The 25,547-nt window shown below is 41.2% G+C and overlaps 1 long non-coding RNA gene across 1 annotated transcript; it reads right to left on the bottom strand.

The window, feature by feature from the left end:
- Positions 1 to 1,322: 1,322 nt before the first annotated feature.
- On the bottom strand, positions 1,323 to 24,399 carry LOC118494470. Its single transcript, XR_004896610.1, has 3 exons — positions 24,015 to 24,399; positions 18,492 to 18,497; positions 1,323 to 1,335 (listed from the first exon to the last, which is right to left on the bottom strand). It is a non-coding gene; the product is annotated as an uncharacterized LOC118494470 (long non-coding RNA).
- Between the last annotated feature and the right edge of the window lie 1,148 nt (positions 24,400 to 25,547).

Raw genomic sequence — 25,547 nt, 5'->3', positions numbered from 1 at the left:
GTAGCTGCATCTTCTCCAACTCAGACGTCTTCAATAAAGCGAGGCTTCTCCCAGCAAGGCTCTCTTCAATATGACCTGTCTTGGCAGTTTTAATCCTTAGGCTCTCGTGATGACTTTGGGCACTCTCATGGTCCTTTACTGCCTCGACTTTAAAACAATTAGTTCCCACCACGAAATTGTTCGTTTTGTTTTTTTCTTTCACGTACATGCGGCAATCCTGACAAAACATGACAACATTTTCGTGATCAAACACAAGCCATTCACGACCCGTCAGCCATTTGGCATTACATTTTCTTTTCTTCGTTTCTCTGTCGATATCCTTATCCCCTGCCTCATTCCTCTTCTTGCCCCCAGAAGTCTGTCCCAACCACCGTCGCATTTAGTTTAATCTTAACTTTTTACTTTACTTTGCTAGCTAACTCCCTCCTCTTTCAGTCTACGCTCCCTGCTCTGGCTCCGTTCGTTCTTCTTCTTCCTTGTGTTTTCTGGTGGACGCTCCATTCGTTTCCATGGTTTCTCACGCTGGTTTCACTGCAAACTGCGCGCAGCCAATGGGCGTATGAAACGTCATCACGTAGCATTACGGCAGAGTGTTCATGGGAATTGTAAGAACTTCTTGTGGGAAGTAATGGAGAGGCTTGGCCTGGGGGCCAAATTCATTGACATGGTGTGTACTTTATATGCGAATCCCACGGCCATAGTCTCAACCAATGGCTTGCATTCTCAGCCATTTTCCATCGAGCCGGGCTCACAATAGGGATGCCCGCTTTCCCCCATGCTGTTGGCAAACTCTCTTGAACCGTTAGCCCAGCCATAAAGCAAAATAAAATCTGTAATGTCCAGGTTAAATCCAATAGCAGCTCAATATCATTATTTGTAGATGATATTTTGTTGTACATCTCTGATCTTGAGGACTGTATTCCAAAAATTCTTAAGGTCGTCAACGAATTTGGCTCAATTTCCGGCTATAAAATGAACTGGAATAAATCTTATCTTCTTTTATTGAACAACAGGTATGTGACATCAGCCATTAGTGGTACAATACCAACCCAAAGCAAAATTACATATTTGGGCATCACCATACACACATCGCTACAGCGAGTTGTCCAGGACAACTATGAAACTATTAGGGCTGGGACGATTCGTCGACGTCATCGATTGCGTAAATGCGTCAACACAAATAAATTGCGTCAACACGTCACTAAATAAAATAAATAAACTTGAAAAAAAAAAAACGTGCAAATTAATTAATGTAATGCGGAACTACTATTAGATACGCAGGTTCTAGGGACACCTAATCTGTAGCCCCGCCTTAGCTCTGAAGCTAGCTGAGCTCTCCGCCTACATGCAGTTTTTTGTCAGGCCGACAGTCCAGTGAGTGAGTCAGAGATAGCAGCACGAAAGGACGAGTATGGCAAATAGTGGCGACCCACAAGAGTTAGAGGACCCGCCAGCCTCTTTAAGATCGCAAGTTTGGGAAAACTTTGAGACTGCATGGCTGCAGCCTGGAGCCTCCCGTGTCATGCACTCTCGTCTCATCCACTCCTGCCTGGTGCCTTCCCCGCCTCGAATTCTTCGTTCTTCGGGTCAGTTACAGAGTAGTACATGCGAGAGAGTGGTGGATAAGACGAGGACTGTGTGTCAGCGTTGTTCAGCAGTTGTTGGGTATGTGAGTGGAAATACATCTAACATACTACCAACGCCCACACCCAGATGTGCCAATCACTGGAACGAGACAAAAAAACTGTCCAACTTCTCCTCCCTACAGTGCTTAACCAGCTTTTAGATACAAATTAGGGCTGTCAATCGATTAAAAAATGTAATCCAATTAATTACATACTCTGTGATTAATTAATCGAAATTAATCGCATACATAATTAACAGTGCCTGAACCGATACTTTTTAAGAAAGTAAAAAAGAAAAGAAAAAAAAAGGGTACTAAACAACAGTCGGTGACATTAAAGAACGGCTTGTTTACTGCTAAGGCCATACGGTCAAAATTAAATGATTTAATAATAACGTATAACAATAACAATAACTTATTTCACTAGTAAATTGCTGTTGAACGACAAAAACAACCACCAGATGGGAAAAGGACATTTACAATAACTTCAAATGCACCACGAGGCTGTAGTTTACCAGTTTCATTGATTCAGATTGTTACATACCGGTGTTGAATCCTTTACAGTGAGATACAGTCAAACTTTACACCGTTTAGCATTAGCGGTAGGCAAACGTTAGCTGCTGTCGAGTATAGTGTTAACTAGCGTCACGTGCAGCTGTGTTTGTGTTGCCTGTATCATCTTCAGAGCATCAGAGAGAAGTGCAGACATATCAGTGGTACCAGATTTCGGTAGCCAGGGTTGGCAGGAAGAAGATTTTTATAAGTAAATGTTCCAATTAATGATCCAGGCAGCACATTCTCGTCTCCCTCCTTCATTTTATAGTCGAATGGTGGCTAGAACGGCTCCGGGTCAAACGTCAATATGGAATAGATTAATCTGTGTTATTTTTTTAACACGTTATTTTTTCTCAGTATATTTTGACAGCCTTAATACAAATAATTAAAGTTAAATTAAAGGGAGAAGAGCTTGGATGTTAAACAAGAGCTTATTCATTATTTTATCTACTGTTAAAAAAGCAAATACAGGCTACTCTTTTTGCACTTGCTCTGTTTACGTTAAGTTTTTATTTTTGTATTCCTCCTGAAACTTAATTTTTTTAATTTTGTGGTTGGATTGCTAGCCTATCTGGCTTCAGGTTGCACTAAACATTTTTTTTACTTGAACAGTGCAGTGTTAAACAATTTTAATAAATAGAGATTTGAACCTTATTGAAATTTGTTTTGTGTAAATTGTTAATAATTGAGCAATGGGAAAATAATCGCTAATTGAAAAATTAATCGTTAGATTAATTGTTTAAAAATAATCGTTTGGGACAGCCCTAGAAACTATATTAGGTAGTGTTCAAAGGTCTGCGCTGCCGGCATCGGTACGGTCCAGGATTGCTGTTGTTAAAATGAACATAGTTCCTCATGTGACTTTCTTAAGTACAATGATCCCCTTACCCCCACCAATAAATTTCTGGAAGAAATTTGATACCTTAATTCGGCAGTATATTTGGAATAATAAACAACCTAGGCTAAAATACTCTACCCCCACTAACACCAACCAACTGAAACGTTCTCCTGTGGTTGCACTGTACCTCCACACAACGTTCCCGTTTGGTTGTTTTTGGTTGTTCTGAGTGCGGTTTTGAAATGTTTAAACCAGTTCCATTTAAGTTTTCAAAGTAGCATATAAAAGGTTTGCAGTCACTTGATTTAGATTCACTCAAAAATGATTGGTCTTATAAAATCTAAGTAAGATAAACAGCATAGCAAGAGAATATATTTATTTTTAGGCTGATATCAACTTTGCTAAAAACAATACTTTTGTGTTTGATTTCGTTTTTTAACTGTATTAGGTGAAAATACTTAAAACAAGAATCTATCAATAGAACGATTTTCACAATTGAGAAAATGTACTTCTTTCATTTCACTTCTAACAAGTGACTCCGTTCAGTGTACAAATCCAACCGTTACACCCTCTCGCCAGTAGGGGGAAGACAGTGCCTCTGCTCTCAGGTGACGGATTCAAGTCCTGTCCTGACTTCTGTGTTGGATGACCTACTTTCTTTAACTGTCTTTCGGACCTATATCCGACCTCACGAAAAAGTAAGTGAAATACGTTAGTTTCATGATGTTGTGGTTGTAATGCAAGGGTTTGGGGTTTAACCTTAAGCCCTTTCCCTCGTAGGGGTTTGTTATATTCCGGTTTTGATCAGGTTGACCAAAAAGAAAGGTTTTGAACAACTCACTTTCCCCCTCGTCACCATCTTGCCAGTGAAGCAGTGAGTTGTTCAAAACCTTTCGTTTTAGTAAACTCTGTACACAAACAAATGTTCTCAATGCTGGAGTTCATGTGTAGAGACCCTGGTGATACTTCGAGCAAAGTTTCATGTTGTGCCGAGCCTTCTTAGTGTTTTAAAAAAAAGTGATTTTGATGCTATCATAGTAGCCCCTAGCTCTCCCATTCAAAAGGCCATTTGACCCTAAAACGAGAATACGTTAAATCTTAAAAGTGGTGCTTCCGTCGAAAGTTTGACTTGGGTACATTCACAAAAAGACCATAGGTTGCATTTTGGCGAGAGTTACGCTTTAAATGGACTGCATATATATATTGCGCTTTGCATATATATTGCGCTTTGCATATATATTGCGCTTTGTATCTTTGTTTGCTGTGCACGACGTGTGCTCGGCGGCCATCTTGCAACGCACTTTGGGCAGTTATCGGCAAGCTATTTTCCTATTTAAGTGAATGGGGAAGCATACAGGAAGGGAGGGAATATGTGTAGGCTACACAGCTGCCTACTGGCTTTACAAACTAACGCCATGCTTTTCTATAGATGCTGTGTCTCCCCATTAGAAAGTCTCTGAGCTACAATGAAAAAATCCTGAGAAATCCTGTCACATACAATGTTTACATACATTATTTGCAATCAATACAAATTGTATGGTCTTTTATTTCAGATGAATCCGTTCCACAAGCAAGAAAACATTCCAGGACGGATCATGTGTCCGGAAGCCCTGTCCGTAAGTTAACATTTATGCATGCATTTAAGAAACCAGAGTCATATTTCCTACCATGGAACTACTGACACTCAACCTGGTGCATATCATGTGACTGTTCTGATGTGTTTGTCTCTTCCTGCCTTTTTTCAGGTCAGCAGACATCACTGCCTCCACCACCTGCATGTAAGTTTTTTATTTTTTTAGCGATTGTCTAATGTAACAGCATAGGTTCATCTTTTGCAATGGCATGTGCAAGAAACCCACCATAAATGAACTGACCAATATTCATATCTACTTTCTTTTTAGATGAGTGAACACCACACAGGAAACCAGCCGGTCTATTGTAACACAAGTTCGGCCTGCCACTTCATCTTGGGACCCGGTTGAAGGTACAGTGGCTTTGAGTTTTCCATTTCCAATTCAATACAATTTCATGACAAGGAACTTGAGAGTAACTTAACTTTCTTGTTGTTGTAAACAGCAGAACTCATCACACAGGAGATGGAAATGAGAGGTAAGAAGACTCACTTAAGTTGTTCACATATGCAAGTATATAATGTATTACAACTAAAACTAACACCATTCATTTTTCCATAGCCATGAGGACAACCATTACCCGCATGGCACAGTGGATGGTAGCGTAACTCTCGCCAAAATGCAACCTATGGTCTTTTTGTGAATGTACCCGAGTCAAACTTTTGACGGATCTAGGGTCTTTTTGTGAATGTACCCGAGTCAAACTTTAGTTTCAAAGCATATTTAGGACGGAAGCGTCACTTTTAAGATTTAACGTATTCTCGGTTTCGGGTCAAATGGCCTTTTGAATGGGAGTGCTAGGGGCACTTTTATGCTAGCCTCAAAATAGCTATTTTTAAAACACTAAGAAGGCTCGACACAACATGAAACTTTGCTCGAAGTATCGCCAGGGGCTCTACACATGAACGCAAGCATTGAGAACATTGTTTGTGTACACAGAGTTTACTAAAAAGAAATGTTTTGAGCAACAACATTTTCCACTGTTCCAAGAACCCAAATCATATGCCATAGGACATATTGGACTCCTCAGAAGAGATACATCTCTAAAGCCATTCCCACTCCCTATTGCACGTTAATATCTGATGTGATAGGATGTCGAATTCCTGCTGAACCGATTGTTTTGTTACTTAACGATGACTCCAAATTACACCTGCTTGGGAGAGAGGAAAATTTGGCTAGCTGGCTCAACTGCAACCAAGAAAATGATAGCTAAACGCTGGTTCCCCCCTCACTCGCTTTGTATGAAACAGTGGTTGGCGTATTTTCTAGATATAGTTATGCTTGAGCTCTCTACAGCAAGGATTAACAAGGCCAAAGCATCGACTATCAACCTATGGAAAAGCAGAGCAGCACAAATATCAGACCTAATGACCTCAGCGCCACAAGAAATAGAGAGTGACTTGGCAAGGTGTGATTTCTGTTTGTTTATTTGTTCTGTTTTCCTTGAGACTGCAGAGGGTGGGAGAGGTTCTGTATGTTTAATGATAAAAAAAAGTCATTACCATATTACTCCCATGCTACCACTATCACGCTGTTACATGAGCTAACATGAGCACAAGGCAGTTAGAAATTAACTACATTAACTTTATCACTTTTACCATCAACATTTGCATTTAACATTAAACTATTGACAAATATCAACATCAAACCATTATCTCACCAGTAGCATCCCTGGAAATGCCTAGCAAGTAAAGTCCTTCCCCACTTCACCATCTATCTTCAACAGCACCTCAAAACATGTGCTTCACGGCCTCTCACTACACGTGCTTGAAGATGACTCTGCACTTCCTGGTTTCTGGCATGAGGACTGTAAAGACTCAACTTCCTTTTTCAAAATAAAAGTCTATTTTTCTCAAAACAAAAGTCCCTGTCCATTTGCAATCTAACAGCACACTTACCAACATTGTCCCATTACTCAGAGTGCTTCAGCCTGCTTCTCAGCATCAACACCTGGCATCAGTCCACCTGTCATACTCACAACCTTGGTTTCATTGACAATTTTAATTTATATTGGAACCGTTGCTCAGGTATGAATAGCTCCACCTCCATCCCATCAGCTTTCATCAAGACCTGTCTACCTTCCATTGTCCCGCTCATCACTACAATCATCAATTCCTCTCTCAGTTGCGTATCAGTCCCCACACCACTCAAGCTTGCATCGGTCACTCCCATCCTCAAGAAACCTGGTCTTAACCCAGACATCATACGACACCTTTTCAGATGTCCGGATCACGTCAACAGGTTCGCCACAAGGGTGTGTCCTTTCTTCCCTCCTCTACATCCTCTACACAGACAAACTGCAGGTCAACTCAGCCAAACTGTCACATGGTGAAATTTGTCGTCCTGTCTCTGCTTTAAGGCTCCCTCAATGATCACAGCTCAGCTCTGCAGGAGTTTGTGAAGTGGTGTGAAATGTCCTGTCTAGAGCTGAATGTGGATAAAACCAAGGAGATGATAGTGACCTCCTCCCCTAAGCAGAGGCAGTTGGCTGAGGCAGTCACTACCACCATCCAGGGAAAGCTAGTAGAGGTTGTAGAGCAGTATAAATACCTCGGGACTATTTTTGACAACCAGCTGAAGTTTTCGTCCAACAAAGAGGAAATTCTAAAGCCATCAGCGGCTAGCCTGACAAGCCAGACCCACATCAAGATGTTGGGTCTGGGAACCCACCATTGACAGGGCTCAATCCGAGGGGCGGGATAAACGGTTGTCTTTCACATTCCCTCTGCATGCAATACGATAGCGCTACAACCAAGCAGAGCAACGAAGAAGGTACTGGAGCTAGTTAATAGATTAAACTTTTGCCGTATCCGGTCGGCAAAACTCTGAACACATCTTCCTTTTTTAAGAATGACTTCAGTGCGGTTCTTTATTTTTTTTTCTTAAAGAAAAGCTTAACCCCAAGTCTTCCAGAAGACCCAGCAGCCATAAGCCCGCCCACCGACTCTATACACAATGTGCTTGACCTGACTAGAGTTTGGTTTTTTCCAGCTTGCAAGCCAACAGAAAGTGCCTAGACCCCCCCTGGCTGCAAATTAAATTTGCTGCTGCTAGGGTGCGTCAAGATTTCTAGGCTAATCAGCGGCAGTACCTGCTCAGGAAACTAAGATCATTTGATGTAAGCAAGGACATCCTAACCACATTCTACTACTCATTTATTTAAAGTGTGATATCTTTTTCCTTCACTTGTTGGTTTTACTTCATTAGTCTTCAAAACAGGAACTGCTTACATCAAGTTGTTAAAGTCTGTTCCAGAATTATTGGACACCCCCTGAGAGCTCTGTCCACCCTATGCGAACAGCAGACCTTGAAGACTGCCTGTAGGATCCTTCATGATCCATCACATGTCATGTTTCGATGTTTGAGTGACTCCCCTCAAGGCGTAGACTCCGCTGTTAAAGGAGAACTCCGGGCAATTTTTACGTTAATCTTGATCGCTATACTTTTTTGAGTACTGTCTATAGCAAAAACCACGAGCCGAATTGGTGCTAGCAACATGGAGCTTCTGTAGCTAATGCCCAGAGCTCCCGTTAGCTAAAACTGTTATGGGGGCATAAGCTAAAGAGTGCCTTTGTGCCTCTTAACAGAATCAAAATGCTATTAAAATGTCTGTGCAACATGAACAGGGCGCTTACATGACAACAAGATGCGTTTAGCAACTTAGCCATTGTTGAAATTCGCATACCCTGTTAGCTGCTAGCTGCCGTCTGGGATGAGTGAGTGTGTTCAGCCAGGCTCCAGTAATAATCATCACGCTGCAGTCCCGTGTGTATTTGTAACATAAATATCCATTTAGTGTGCAATCCATATGGCGTTGGTGAGTAGGAGTCTTGTCCGTGTCGATCGTTGTGGTTTCCTTAGCCGGGCTAGCATGCCCGGCCGCGTCCCTGCCTCTGCTTCCTCCCCGCCCTCCTGGCTTCACGCGGCCGACAACAATACAACGAGCGCCCGCTGGTCTGGTTGATGTCTTTCAGAAGACCGTTCAAGCCTTCGCCGCGAAAAATTGTACTTTATTTCCCCCTCAAAAATAGATCATTTAGCACTGTAGTGGTTATGACCATATTAGTGACTATGCTACATGGAAACGGACCAAATTATGTTTGGGTCCTGTACAGTAAAATAGTGTTTTAGACGGCTAGCTGTAGTCTCGCGAAGTCCCGTGGGAATTCAGTTGTAGCAGGAAAAAGGTAAATAGCAAATTGCTCTGTACAGGTGACACAGTTTTCATTACCTGGCTGTATGAGATCCCACTCTTTACAGCACAGGCTTTCTTCCTCGGTAGGCATTGGGTCACAAGCACTCAGTTTCTTTCGGTACTGGTCCTGCAGGAGTTTCACTTTCGCTTGAGAGACGTGCCTGTTGTGGTGTTGAGTGTTTTGTTTCCCTGTTTTTGACAATTATTATGGTTGGTTGTATTTCTGTTTCTGTTTCCTGTATTTTCTATGGATTGTTTATGTTTAGTTTTCCTGTTTGTATTGTGTATTTCTGTTCTTTGATGCTTATTTCTGTTTCCTGTTTTATTTTGAGTCTGGTTTTCTGTCTTGTCTTTTCTATTTTTCCTTCCTGTGTTTTCCCGCCTTTTTTGATTACTCTGCCTCTCCTAATGTGTTTCACCTGTTGTGTTTCACCTGTTGTATCACCTGTTCCTTGTTTGCTCGTTCCCTTTGTCGGGACACGTCTAGCCGTTGGGCGTGTTTTCTGTTCCAAAACGAGGCGGAGCTTGAATTCCAAACTGGAGAGTGACACGCCAGAGTTTTTGGCGAACACTGGACTGTGACTGGGCGAGAGATGGCAGAGGGAAGTGACGGAGTAGGAAGCGGGTTGGAGATGGATGAAGGTGGTGGCGGGAGTTTTGAAACTGGAGATTGGGATGTAGTTAGGAAAAATAAACGCAAAAAGAGTAAGAATGCTAAATCGGATGATAGTGATAATGATTGCGTGCGTAGAGCAAATGTAGCAGAAAGAAGTAGAGATGAGTTTAAGGTGTTAGTCAAACTTATGCAGGAGGGTGCTTCGTTTGGTGCATGGAATCCAATTAAGTTAACCAGAGCCATCGCTAAGGAAATTGGGGAGGTACGGAGCGCCAAGGTATTGAGAAATGGAGCAATGTTAATCATGTGTAAAGATGGTGTACAACTAGGGAAAGCAATCCGGATGAGTATAGTAGACGTGTGGTGGAGATCATGAATACGGCAAATGTGAAGAGGGGGCAAAGCTGAAGTGCTGCAATTGTGGAGGGGAACATAGTTCAGCGTACCGTGGATGTGAGGTTAGTAAGAAAGCAGAAGAGGCGCAGCGAGTCAGAGTTACCCAGGGAATTAGTTATGCTGAGGCAGCGAAAAGGGTTTCAGGAGACAAGCAGGTCACAAGGCAAAATGATAATAAGAATAAAGATGCAGGAAAGTGTATCAGTTGTGATAAGTTGAAAGAGGACACTTTGATTGTGGGTAAACAGGAATTTGTTCTGTTTATGGCAGAGATAATCAACTGTTCAGCACAGACAAATAGCAGAAATGAAAGGATCAAAATAATTGTCAAGTCAGCTGAAAAGTACCTTGATGTGACAGGGTTTCCCTGGGAAAAGGTTAAAGATATTCTTAATGATGATGTATCAGTTTCTCAGGGATGGGCTGGCCCTTCCTAATGGTGTTAATTGTACTTCAGTGGAATGCAAGAAGCTTAATAGCGAATGGTCAAGAGTTCAAGAAGTATATAGATAATTTGAAAGATAAACCTAATGTGATTTGTGTACAAGAGACATGGCTGAAACCACAGTTGAATTTTGTTGTAAAGGGATATACTGCAGTAAGAAAAGATAGGGAAACTGGAAGAGGGGGAGGAGTTGCAACGTTCATACAGACTGGTATGAGTTATAAAGTTGTTTATGTGAGCAAAGGTCATGAAGCAATTGGGATCAAGATATGGGCAGAAAGAGGCCCTATAGGTATAATAAATTATTATAATCCATGTGGACAATTAAGTCGAGATATTTTAGAGGATGTTGGGGGATCTTTGCAAGATAGGGTAGTATGGTGTGGGGATTTTAATTCTCATAACTCACTGTGGGGTAGTACTAGAACAGATGCAAATGGTGCAGTTATTGAAGAATTTGTTGATGAGCACGGTTTAGTCTGTATTAATACTGGGGAAGGTACAAGATATAATAGCACGCAAAATACTGAAACAGCACTTGATCTAACTTTTGTATCCAGTGCATTAGCAGGTATATGTACGTGGAATGTGGTGAGGCATACGACAGTGGGTAGTGATCACTATCCTGTGAGGACTGAAGTTGGTACTAAGATTCTGTTTGAAAAGGTAAAGTGCATTCCTAGGTGGAAATTAGGAAATGCTAATTGGGATGCTTTCCAAGACGAAAGTTCAAACCTTTTTGGAATACTTCAAGTGGGGAATCAGGTGGATATAAACAAGTTTAATGGTGATATAGTTAAGGTAATAATACAATCAGCTAAAGGAAACATTCCAGTAAGTGTAGGAGCTAGACGGAACAAGAACGTACCCTGGTGGAATAGTGAATGTAGGGAAGCCATAAAAAGCAGAAATAAAGCATTTAAGCAACTCAAAAAACTCCATTCTTTGGAAACTTTGGTTGAATATAAAAGGGCCCTGGCTGTAGTAAGGAGAACAATTAGGAATCAAAAACGCTCATGTTGGAGGCTGTACTGCAATAGTATTGGAAGAGAAGTACAGTTGTCAGATGTCTGGGGAATGATTAGGAGAATGGGGGGGATCCGTGGGTATTATGGAATTCCAGTTTTGGTTAGTGGGGACAAAATGGCTGTCAACAATTTGGAGAAGGCTGAGCTTTTTGCTCAAACATTTAGGAAAGTGCATAGTCAGATAATCTTTCAGAGGAGATCATGCAGTGTAGAAACAGAACACTAATGGAGAATCCCAGAATAGTGGATGCAGCTGTAGAGTCAAGAGATCCATTAGACTTGCCTTTTAGTATGTTTGAGTTGAAAAGAGCAGTTTTTGGTGCTCGTCAAACCACTCCTGGGAAGGATGGTGTGTGTTATAAAATGTTGGAACATATGACAGAGAACTCACTAGCCAAAGTGTTAGAACTTTTTAACAGGGTTTGGGAAATCGGTCAACTTCCATCAGTGTGGAAACAGGCGATAATAGTGCCTATTCTAAAACCAGGGAAAGACCCCTCAGATCCATCTAGTTATAGACCTATTGCCTTAACGTCACATTTATGTAAAATCATGGAAAGAATGGTTACTGAAAGGTTAACGTATTTCCTAGAAAGTAAAGCTCTTTTTTCTCCATATCAAAGTGGGTTCCGTAAAGGTCGAAATACAATGGATTCAGTGTTGTGCTTGGAATCTGAAATTAGGAAAGCACAGACCAATAAGGAAGTAGTGATTGCTGTATTCTTTGATGTGGAAAAGGCATATGATATGCTCTGGAAAGAAGGACTGCTTATTAAGTTGAAATCCTTGGGAATTGGTGGTAGAGTATATAATTGGGTTTTGAATTTTTTATGTGAGAGGAAAATACAAGTTAGAGTAGGTGCAGAACGCTCCAATGTTTATGAGGTGGAGAATGGTACCTCGCAAGGGAGCGTTTGTAGCCCATTGCTTTTCAACATTATGATAAACGATATATTTTGTCATGTTGATCAAGGTGTGGGAAGGTCTTTGTATGCCGGTGATGGAGCTTTGTGGATAAGAGGCCGCAATGTGGCATTTGTAAATAAAAAGGTACAGGATGCTGTAGCTCAGGTGGAGGGATGGACAAATAGATGGGGATTCAGACTGTCTGTGGCAAAAACTCAGGTGATCTGTTTTTCTAGACGGCGTAAAATGGCACCCATGACGGTAAAACTGTATGGTCAAACTCTTGAACAAGTAAAAGCAATTAGATTTCTGGGTGTATGGTTTGATGAAAAGCTCACATGGAAAATGCATATAGGAAAGATTCAGATTAAATGTAAAAAGGTTATCAATGTACTCCGTTGTTTGGCTGGACAGGAGTGGGGAGCAAACAGATCATCTCTTCAAAATATATATTGGGCTCTCATGAGACCAGTTTTAGATTATGGTTGTATAGCTTTCATGTCAGCAGCAGAATGTCATCTCAAGAAGTTGGATGTCTTACAAGCTCAAGCTCTGAGGATTTGTAGTGGGTCTTTTAAAACATCTCCAGTTTCAGCGATGCAGGTGGAAATGGGGGAGATGCCTTTGAAAATAAGACGGGTCAAGTTAATGCTGGCATACTGGGTTAATCTCCAGGGACATTGTGATTCGCATCCTGCAAAGGGAATTTTAATGGATTGCTGGGAACACAACGAGTCAGATTTCTTTAGCTTTGGATGGATTGGTGATGCTAAAGCAATGAGCATTGGATTAGGTCAATTACAATATAGTCCTACTGTTTCACTCTCATCCATTCCTCCATGGTTATTCTCCTTGCCAAGTGTAGATCTTAGCATACATCAGGAACTGAAGAATAAGTCAGAACTTCTTCCAGTATGGCACATAGTCCAGAATTATGTTAAAAAGAATTTATCAGACTCTGTTTTCATTTTCACAGATGGCTCTAAAGATCCAGAAAAAGGGTGTGTAGGTGCAGCAGTGTATATCCCGGTGAATGATACATCAATAAAGAAATGGTTATCTGATCATTTATCAGTATACACTACAGAGTTGATGGCAGTGTTACTGGCATTACAGTGGATAGAGGAGAAGGGATTACCCAAAACTGTTATTGCATCCAATAGTTTTTCTGCACTTTCTAGCATTAGGACAGGCAGATCATCATCTAGAACAGATATCATCAATGAAATATTTATTGTATTGTACAGAATGAAAATTAAGGGTTTATTTACAACTTTCATTTGGGTTCCTGCCCATGCTGGTGTGGAGGGAAATGAGAAGGTGGATATTCTGGCCAAACAAGCACTTAAGATTACATATGTAGACCTACAGGTCCCAATGAGCAAAGCGGAAGTTAAATCATTCATCAGGACATATGCACAAACAACCTGGCAGGGGTATTGGGACATTAGTGAAACAGGAAGACATCTTTACAATATACAAAGCGGTGTTGGTGATGGGAGGAAGGTGGGCTTTAAACGTCGGGAAGAAAGTATCATTACTCGTCTTAGAATTGGACATACAGGTCTTAACTATTCATTATATAAGATAGGCAAACATTCTAATGGAAACTGCGTATACTGTCATCAGCCAGAAACTGTTGAGCATGTTCTAATTCATTGCAAGGAATACGACACCCAGAGAGAGCACCTTTTTCAGACACTTCGTAAGGCAGATCACCATGCATTTTCTTTGTCAGGGCTTTTGGGGACGCCAGCCGGCAAGGTATATCACTGTATTATGAAGTTTCTCAGAGAAATTGATTTGGTAAAGAGGATTTAGTTTTTGGTTTTTTTTTCTGCATATATCTCTCGTTCACACTCCAGTCCAGTTGGTGGCGGTAATGCACCTTTTAAGTTGGTTTGCCAACCGCCAATAAATCATAAAGAAGAATCATAAAGAAGTTCCCTTTGTCTCGTCAGATTGTTTTGTGTCCTTGCCCTGTCAGTTTGTGTGTGGTTGTGTTGGTTCTATCGTGTCTCCCGTTGTCAGCTCTCGTCAGTTTCTGTGCTTCCTGTTTATTCCTGTTTTTGTACTCCCTTGGTTTTTTGGATGCCTTTTGACTTCATTTTGGAATTAGTTTTTTGCCTGCTGCTGCTCTCAGGACTCCCTTGGTTCATTTTTATGTTTTGATCAATAAATTTCAACTTTCTTCTGCCTGCCTGCCTCTCTCTGCGATTGGGTCCTTTAATCCCCTGCAGCCTAACAGTGCCAGGTATGCTATTTAAAATAATACATGGTGGGAAAACAATGTGTGCATCAAAGTCCAGGAAATACAATGGTTGGCCAAAATTATATTTTTTTTTCATGTAAAGAAAATCTAATGTCCTAAAACAGTGAAACGTTTTTAGTGAGACCATACTAACATAGCCGACTGCAATCAGGCACGCCATGCGCTGCAGTGATCATTGCGGCGTCTCCTCTATTTCTTCTGCAAGCTGCGATCGAATGTGTCAAGCCAGGCAGGTAATCACGTGACTGATGTTGTAATAACATTAGTCTTTGTAATTATTACATATTTTCACATGACTATTCTAAAACCGTTTCATGACAAAAACAGACCTTCACATGTTTAAAAATGGAAAATCACCAGACAGTGGCTAAGTGCTGTGGAAGTATAATAGAATTTAATTCTGTGGAAAACACTTGTTTTGTTTTACATTGAATTCATTGGTTTTTGGCATTGAAAGAACACACTGCCATACATACATTAACATTTAAGTAACACCCTTCCCCCCACCCTTAACATCGACTATTTAATTAATTAAATTAAACAAAAGAACATAAAATTAAAGTTAAAACCAAAAACAACAAATATATTGTATTTTTCATTATATATGCAATGTTCACAAATATATTGAGGAATATTACACCGCTAAATAATGACAGTAATAATACCACAACTATAATTATATCATTTACTATCAATATTTTAACCATCCTCATGTAGAACCAAGTGTTTTCACTTTTTAATCATTCATTTCAGCTTGATCACTCTCCAGGAACTGCATAAAAGTGTCCCATATTTTTCCACATTTATTTAACTTCCCTCCCTGTTTTTTTTCTTCTCTAAAGCAAGGCAAATCCATACTTTTCCACCTCAATGCCATCACTCTTCTAGCCTGTAGCAGGCACTACTTGATCAAGACCACTGTTATGCGGCCTGGTGTGAATTGATCAGGAAAGATGCCCAATATACAAAGCTTTGCATCAAGAGGGGTCTCTAGCCGCTATACGTGAGACCAAGTTGACAACATTTTTCCAGAACGACTGGATTTTTGGACATTCCCACACAGTGCAGCAGGGTGCCAACATTATTATTGCATTTTATGCAGTTGTCAGGGATATACGAATTATACTGACGGAGTCTTACAGGTGTTACATAGGTTCTGAACCGCCATTTATTTTGTATCGATTTTAATGCTGTATTAATAGTTTGTGCTTTTAAGTTCTCATTTCATTAACTGTAATATCTATTTTTAAAATCACCTCTCCAGGCATTGAGTCTTGAGTATGAATTTTCCTTTGATTTGCAAAGCAGCAAAGCATAAATAACAGACAACTGGCCTTGACAACCCATAAAATGTAGGATTATACAACAAATTGATTCTTGAGCAAATTCACTCCTCTAACAAATATACGGAATGAATGTTTCCAATAGGGAAGCTATCTGCTCTATCAAATGAGATTACATTTGTGTATGTGTGTGTGTGTGTTGGTTAGAATAACACTAGTAACATTTTACGGTAAGGGTACATGAATTCATGCATGAATTAAGTGATGTAGGCTATGTATTATTATGCATTATGTAATTAATGATTTATGTGTTACTGCATTCCAGGAATTGACATGCTCATAGTCTGTCATTCGTGACCATACATGAACAACACAACTAAAGCATTAGGTATGTGCACGGGCACATCATTATGAATTATGATTTATTAAGCATGTGGGCAAAAAAATGTGGTCATCACTGCGCAAATTCTGATTTGAACACAACTTGTGCATAATTATGTAGGCACCTTACCTAATGCTTTAGTTGATGTGTTGTTCATGCATTCATGAGGTCATGAATGAGAGGCTATGAACTCATGTCAATTCCTTTTGATTCATAAGATATAAAGGAATGAAGTAATGCACAAATCATGAATTAACTCCTTCATGAATTCATAATTCATGTAGTGTTACCATAACTTTACTAACTGAAAAATACCTTTTCACAAAGTTTTTCACAAGTTCAGTGGGTGCATTTTCCTAAAGAATGCTTTAATTCTGAAAAATAAAGTTGGTCTCACACGAAACTCACTCAATGTCTTTTAATAGCCTATTATTTATTAGATATGTAGGCTACATACCAAGAAAATTCATGAATATTAACTGAGATACCCCATTATGTTGTGAGCAGTAGGCCTATGTGTGCTGTTGGCAAAATTGTGTCTAATCTGTCTGTGTCTATCTGACCTGGGCTGGCACATGTTTACGTTAAAAAGCGTGTGCGTGCACGAGCACTACGGTCACACTCAAAGTGTCCCGGTTTTAGTTGCGGGAAATCTGGTCACCCTAGTTTAGACAGTAGGAGTGCCAGTGGTTAGGGTAAGAATACCAGGGTTGGCAAATGAGAGGCAGAGTAGACATGTCTTCACCATCAGATTTGCTCGACATTAGCCATTAACGAAGCTTTTGGTGTTGGTAACCACGCCTAGATGGATGGGACCAAACACAGCGGAGACCAGTTTTTCAACTGAGAATACACTACCGAGAGGGTTTTCTTTCTGGGTTTGGCTCTTAGCAGCCCTGGGCTGAGTCAACTAATTTAACAGCTGTACAGCTAACTGAATTCACTAGCTATCAGCAACTAACTACAGTTAGCGGTTACTTTAGTAAGCTGCTGTAAGCTAGTTTTAGCAACAAGAGACATAAGCCTAAAGCTAACATTATCTGTTCAAAATTCATTAAATCACCTTGGTACTCTATTCACTGTCGTCAAACTGGTCTTATAACTTTAAAGACATCTTAAAGACAAGTCCAAATGGTTCCACTTTACTTGAGGTTATGGATGGTATTCATGACACTGTCAAATAGCTAAGCATTTGATGATGAAATCAAACGACAGGTTCAAATTGTTTCACTTTATTTGAGGTCAAGGAAAAATATTCATGACACAATTATAATGCTCTCATGACAGCCAATGTAAAAAACCAACCTCTTAATGACATTTTAATGTAATGTTAACACATAAAGCTAAATAGTTTATTAAAGTTTGATAATTGGGTCTGTCATGACATATTTATGACAGGTGTTGTCTAGGTTAATGTCAAGTTGTCATTACAAAGACATCAACAGGTTGTACTGTCTTGGCTAATGTCAAGTTGTCATAACACAGATTGTTGTCTTTGTTAAAGTCAAGTTGTCATGACAAAGACATCTCGGACAATGCTAACTTTGCATTAAAAGTGTCATAATTAACAAATGACACTTAATGACAACAGTCATGAACACTCAAAATGACTCCTTCATGTTCATGATATGTCATAATAATCACAGTGTCATGTCAGTCTTATGAACACCCCTTCAAATAAAGTGTTACCAATAAGTGTAGTAGCAGTGCAGGGTATAGCAGGGCGTCGAGCAGGACCATGGCAGCAGTTGCAAACACGATATAGGTGCCACCCCAAGCCAAGGAAATCTGCGAGGCGAGAAAACATAACGACTTTGGGGAAAAAGCTCCCTGGAGCTAAGTTAGTAACAGAACATTACTGGGACATGAATGCACACAGATAGAAGAGCTCAGTGTGTCATACAAAGTCTAAATCTATAGCAGCATAACTAAGAGCTGGTCCAAGTCAAACCTGAGCCAGCCCACAAAGTGTTGGTAGATGAATCCAACATCACATATCCGGCGGGATTTCAATACTTAGAAGCTTAATGGATGCAACTTGAAGGGTTAGCAACCAGAATCTGAATTCGAATTGTCTTTAATAAACAAGTTAGTGTGAACCACTGTGTTAATTGCATCCGTTCACCGTGCACACAAATGCCATTATAAATGCCCAAATAAAACGCACTAAACTAAGGTGTAATAAAATAAAAATATAAAATAAATACCTTTAGTTAGCTAATGCAATAAGTTAAGCTAGATAACTACACCTAAATGAGTTAGCCAAGTGTGCAAGCTCGGAGGATGATGTATGACCTGCAGATTCTACTATTTTAGCAACAACCTTCTTTTTTAACTTTAAGAACAAAATTAAGTTATTGGTCAAAAAATATTTGGCGAACAGTGTCAACATTGAGTGTACAGTATTTGTGTCTATTCAATCTCATATTTTTTTTAAAAGCATGTTTTTAACGAGTCATCTGTAATGTCCTTGAGCCTTTGGGAATACAGACTGTTTTATTCTCAATGCAACTACAATATTATTTTTCTTGTTTGAAAAGAATGGCAGTTCAGGCATGTCTCCTGTCAAGCCTTGATCTGTCACATTTTCTGAGGAGGAAAACTGCCCCATGTAGCTCAGCAATACAAGGTTCAAACAAGCAAGTTCAGCTTGATTACAGTCTCTGGAGTGAAGCAACATACTGTATTTGAAACACGTGCTGTTAATTTTTACTTTGAATCCTTTGTTTCATTACAAAAACAAGCTCTCTGAAGGCCCTTGAAGGTTTGTCTAGGATGTCTTCTGGAAAACACTGGTTTATTTTTAAAAGTCAAACCAAAGTATTGAACTAGTTTGTCTCCAAAGCTTTTACTATCATCCCGCTAAAACAGGAGGATGGCCTGGACATGATGCCCTTTCAGAAAAACAAGAGCCTATTCACTAATGGAACCTTAACTGGATTATATCCTCCTTCATCCCTGCAATGAAGGTCAGTCTTTGCCGTCACAGGGCAAAAGGGACTAAGTTTGTTGACACAGTTCCAGTCAGTGGCCCTGCTGCATGATAGATTTAGAATGAGATATGAGACTGATTTGGTCTTCTATTTAAAAAATGATCTGGTCATCCACCAGATATGATGAATGTGACTTATCTTGATTGATTACATATTTATTGACTATTACTACGCTGGTCCTTTTTAGGAAGCCTTCTAAGATATATTGCTTCTGACTCAGTTTATCTGTGCTGCAGGAGGACATTGATCACAGAATTAGTAGCTTAATTATGAATTTAAATTTGCTTAAACCTGCAATGGGAGATTTTTTTCTTGTGGTGAAGACAGTACGGACCCAAACGCTAGGCTCAGCAGGAAAAAGTTTTATTGAGGGAGAGGGAAGTGGAAGGAGTGGGGAGGCGGACGCCGAGGACAGGAGTAAGGGCTCTGGGGCTGGGGTAGGACGATGAGAGAGACTGCTGGGATAGGATGACGAGGGAGCTAGCAGGGGATGGATAGTGAGGGAGCTTGGGGTGCGCGGGGAAACCAGGACCAAGGGAGCCGAAGAGGAGGCACTGGAGTCCGGGGAAGATGGGAGTCGAGGGGGAGGGTGGCTGGAAGCTGGAGCGAAAGCAGGGCAGTTCAGGAGCAGAGGCAGGATGGAGTAGGGAGCCGTGGGAGGGGGACCGAATGGTGAGGCCAGCCGACTGGAGGTACTGGAAGCGGGTGGAGAGAATGGCTGCAGGGAAGAAACAAAAAGAGTCAGCGACAGACAAGGACAGGTAAGTGCTAGAGTTTTCTCAGAGAGCTTGTATTTGCGTGTCACCAGAATGACTGAAGCAACGTTCAAGCGAAGATGGTGAGTGGATCCGGGGTTCATATACTGGGCTTGATTGTAGATGGCTGGCAGGTGTGTACGGCGGGAGAGGTGATTGTGGAATGACGAGCAGGTGCGTGTAGTCAGTTGGCAGGAGTAGGCAGGAGGAGGGGAAAACACAGGGGATACAGAGAGAGGCAAAGCAAACAGAGAAAACTGACGGTGGAAATAAAATAGGCAGTAGGAAATCAGAAAACAAAACAAAGACTCACAGCCAGCCAACCATAACATTTTTGGCAACTTAAAGACAGCGAAAACAAGCTGCAAATGCAACATTGTCAAACTTTTGAGTTTTTATCCAAACATGTAAGGAAACTGTTGCCTTAGGGCCGACTTAATCGAGTCCAAGACCAGGCCCAGTCGAGTCCAAGTCAAGAACATGTGCAAAGGCAGTCAAGACCAAGTCTAGACCAAGTCAAGACCTAGTCCAGAGCATATTGAATCCTTTTCAAGGCCATCATAGGCAATAGTTTCTTTCCAATGCTAATGTAGTGATTAGGTTGGTCGTTCAATCAATGATCGGTCAAGGCAGATGGCCACCCACCAAGAGCCAGGGTCTGCCTAAGGTTTGTGCCTGTTAAAAGGAAGTTTTTCCTTGTTGCACCAAATGCTTGGTCCTGGAGGGAATTGTTGGGTCGCTGTAAATTATAGTGTGGCCTAGACATACTCTATCTGTAAAGCATCCTGAGATAACTTCTGTTATGAATTGACACTATGAATACAATTTAATTGGATGGACAGAAATAACTGTAGTGAAGGAACACAGAGAATACCTTCAATTCTGACAATGCCACAACATGTTGAGGGTCAGGAGGAACCCACGAAACCCTTAATATGTTCATTAGTGTGTCATGTGACCAACTCTGATTTTCCCCCCAACAGGAACAATTACCAGGAGGCGTATATTGCACAAAAGTAGGTTGAAGTTTTTATTAAAAAGAAGTAGTAGTAGTATTTACCCAATTTAAATAGCAGGGGTAAATTAGTTAAATAATAAATTACATGGCAGATACATTCAGTCTTACTCTCCTCAAAGTAGGAAGGTCGGGTCAGCTTGCACACACCACCCCGGGAGGCGACTGTGGGAGACAGAAAGAGAAAGATATGACACTCAGCAGACCACTGGTCTAGCTAAGAGCAAGCATAGTAAGGCATCGGCCAAAACAAATGAACAAAAAATGAAGGTAAAATAACAGCAGAAAACAGTGACTGGACTGGTCCCACTTTGATAAAGCAAACAAAACACTTATGTTGTTTACCAGTATTTTAGGAGCTCTACAGCCACAGCAGCTTGTTGGTGGTCACGTCAGTGGTAAACTGAAATATACCCTACAAGTTCCCACGTACATGCTCCTGAGACAACTGTCCGAAAACAATTGACACCAATCATGACGCCACAATACTATCAAAACAAAAAAGGGAAAAAGAACAAAGAAAAATAATTAATGCCACCCAAAGGAGAAACGCCACTACAGCCTAGCAGGGAAAATTCCACAAATACTGTGCTTCGAGGTGGCAACACTTACCTTCGCTTAGGACCACGACAGAAACGTCCTAAGGAGAGAACAAACACCTCTACTGACCTTAGCTGCCAAGCATGGTGCATCTCCCAAAAACTAAGCACCAAACAAAATGTAACCAGCAGGTTAAGTCCACCTTGACCCCCAGACGAGTGTCGATGACATAGGCGTCGGCCACCAGTGCTGGAGAGAGAACCGCTGAATCTAGTCTGCGTTTGAGGACGTGAGGCGTGAGTGGCGCAGAAGATTAAGCTTATATAATAGTAACAATAGTAATAATATAGTTTACATCACTTTGAATTACATTACTTACTGATGACTAGCCTGTAACTGTCTAAATTAATAGGCTATGAAGACTTGATTGAAAGTAGGCCTGGGCAATTGCAACGTGGATATGACAGTGAACAAGCATAATATTAATTAGATCTTTTATGCACTTTTTCATGTAACCTCTAGCTCAGTGGTTCCCAACCTTTTTTGTCTTGTGTGTACCCCCTGAGCCTTTTTGTCATACCATGAGTTAGTACCCCCCTCACTCATCCATGTTGATGATTCTTCAAAAGTAGAACATAACACAACTGATTATTAAATGAAAATCATTTTATTTCATCTCCTTAATTTGAACATTTAATTCTCAGGCATTTTCTTCTTGGAATTTCCATTTCAAGATAAGTTAATATTCTTCTATAATAAAAGGATATAATATATAATATAATATAAAACAGTGAAAAGCATGAAGTCATATGCGCCTGAAGAAATCCCTTACTCACATGAGGCGAGAGGTCAAATCAAATTCTGTTGATATGCGAGTTCGATGAAAGAATTAATTCAATGAACAGTGAGATTCATGATCTTCATCCATCCAAGATGGCGCCACAGAAGGGTGACACGGTGTGTTGGTGTGCATTGTTTTGTTTTGTGTTTTAACTCTGTTTTCTGCGATGGTACCCGCATCTCATTCACCAAAGAAGAGCTCGTGAACATCAGGGGACACCAGCAGACTTATTTCCTACTTTTCTTCTCCCTTCACTGGAAATTTTTGACATTCTGGTCAAAGGTGCGCTCACCTTCGCTCACGCAGTGAGGCGCCGGAGAAGAGGGAAACGGGGTGGTGTGCTTGTGCGTAAGGATATATTTTTGTGAGAATAAGGTGAGAGGCTTTAGAGTTCATGAGCTGACCTTGCCATCTCTGCTTCTCTGGGTTATGAGAGGCCATCTGGATTTTTAAAGTGATAAGATATTATAAACGGAGTACGGGATATTGGCACCCAGGGAATGATTGGAAAACTGAGAAAAAAGGTCTTGACCACAGCAAGCAGAGATGGCAAGGAGTAGTGTTTCGCAAGCGGGGAAGTGTAGCGCAGGTTATGAAAATGTCCTTGGCTCTCACGCAACTCCCTAGAAGATTAAGACACAGATATTCAGTAATATGAACATCGTAAAACATTTTGTAACCGATGTATACTTTTGGTAAACGAAATGTAACGTAGCAAATCCCAAACAATCACAGCTTGTCTCTTTTGACCTGGGAATGGGAGAATCCAAGGTAACATTTTCATACGTTGTGCTACATTGTAGGAGCCGGCTGGAGCCGAGAAGATCTGGACTGTATCCAAACTGATGATAGCTCCACCAGAAGAGGAGACAGAAATGGATAAAACGTTTTTTAAGGATTTACGGTTTAAGGTTTTTAACTGGACGACATCAGATACTGGCGAGGCTCTGTCAGTTTGTTAGGAGAGAGAGACTTGTTTTACAATATCTGATCCGTGTACACATACTCGTATTATTGCAATATTATTCTTCACTAAAGTTTTGTTATAATTTTAACTGAACGAATCCTGAGTATTATTTCTGATCTACAAGTCAACGAACACTAGAAATTTGAGGGTGTAAGGTATAGTAATCTAAGTGGAGTGAGGTTATTTTGGCCTTTTTGGCCAGACCAGTCACAAATTCTCAAATTTATATCTTCAGTCTCTGCCAGCGAGGATTACACACACCGTTACCGGGAATATTCCTCTCTAACATGCGTTCACTGCCCAACAAACTGGAGGAATTACAACTGCTGTTGGTGAGAAACAGGGACTTTTCTTCATCTGCCGTTTTGTGCTTCATGGAGACGTGGCTTTGTGGATTAAAGGAGAATTCCGGCCAATTTTTACGTTAATCTTGATCGCTATAGCTACGCGAGTACTTTCGATAGAAAAACCCGACCCGAATCAGTGCAGGTAACACGGAGAAGCTGCAGCTACGTACTACAAGCGTCCCCTGAGCTAAAACAGCAGTGGTCGGGGCAAGTTTTAGAGTGCCTTTGTGCCTCTTAACAGACACAAAATGCAATTAATATGTCTGTGCCACATTGTTTAAATTCACCCTGGTCCTTGTCTCGATCCTGCCGGTAGCTAGCTTGCCCTGATAGTTGATAGCCGTTAGCCGTTAGCTGCTAGCTGCCGTCCAGTGAGTGTATTCACAGCTCTACTAGCTAGCACGCTGCAATCATGTCTGATGGCAGACAGAATTGACAGCACATTATACAATGTAAAGAAAGACACGTTTTCTTGCGATGAGCCTTTATAAAATGAGCAGTGGTGAAAGTTATTATAGTCCATGGATGTATTAAGAGAACGTTACAGTCTAGCTAGTCATGTTATGATGGGAAGTGGAAGTGACTATGCTCTTCTCCGTTTTTTGGTGAATTTCTGTAGCAGAAACAGCGCCACCTATAGGCCTGGAATATGAAGTAGCGCGTTGAGTCATTTACAAATGGATTCGTTTGGACGCAACTATTTTTGAAACGAATCCAGGGAAGACGGGTAAAAAAAAAGACTGTTTTGGTACATGTGGACGTGGCCTTAAAGAGGCAAAATACAAGTTTAGGAAGGCAGTGAGAGAGGCTAAACAACTGTACTCAGAGAAACTCCAGCACCAGTTCTCAACTAATGACTCTGTGTCTGTCTGGAAAGGGCTCAAGCAGATCACCAACTTCAAGCCCAAAACCCCCCACTCCTTCAACGAGTGACGCCTAGCCAACGACCTTAACAAGTTCTGTCGCTTTGAAAGACAAAAGGACAGTCCTGAAACCATCACCCACGACACCTCCCTACCAGCCACTGTGCATCACCTCCACCCCCCCCACCAGTACCCCTCTGCTCTTCTCCCTTTACACCAACAGTTGCACCTCCAGTCACCAGTCTGTCAAGCTTCTGAAGTTCGCAGACGACACCTCCCTCATCTGACTCATCTCCGATGGTGACGAGTCCGCCTACAGGTGGGAGGCTGACCACCTGGTGACCTGGTGCAATCATAACAACCTAGAGCTCAACGCTCTAAAGACAGTGGAGGTGGTTGTGGACTTCAAGAAGAACTCAGCCTTACCTGCCCCCATCACCCTCTGCGGCTCCACAATTGACACTGTGGAGTCTTTCCGCTTCCTGGGAACTATCATCTCCCAAGATCTCAAGTGGGAGCTGAACATCAGCACAACAGAGGATGTACTGAAGAAATTCAACCTGCCAAAGACAATGATGGTGCACTTCTACACAGCCATCATTGAGTCCATCCTCACATCCTCCATCACCATCTGGTACGCTGCTGCCACTGCCAAGGACAAGGGCAGACTGCAGCGTGTCATTCGGTCTGCAGATAAGGCGATTGGCTGCAATCTGCCGCCGCTCCAGGACCTATACGCCACCAGAACTCTGAAGCTTGCGGTCCATCAGGACCAAAACCTCACACCACATGAACAGTTTTTTCCCCTCCGCCACTAGCCTTATGAACAAGGCCCGGAACCCACCCTGACTCTCCCCACACTCCACCTCTGGCTCCTCATGCCACTGTACCTACCCTGCTGTACCGTTCCTTTTTACTTATTTTATTTTACATTTTATTTTCTATCTTTATTAATACATACTGTGTGTATATATGTATAGTTATATTGTTTATATTCTTCTTATCTTTCTTACATCTAGAGAATGTGACATGCACCATAACACCAAGACAAATTC

Source organism: Sander lucioperca, chromosome 2 (genome assembly GCF_008315115.2).
Source record: "Sander lucioperca isolate FBNREF2018 chromosome 2, SLUC_FBN_1.2, whole genome shotgun sequence".
Lineage (NCBI taxonomy): Eukaryota > Metazoa > Chordata > Actinopteri > Perciformes > Percidae > Sander > Sander lucioperca.
The sequence above is the reverse complement of the archived record's forward strand: the minus strand, read 5'-3'. Positions and strand labels throughout refer to the sequence as shown.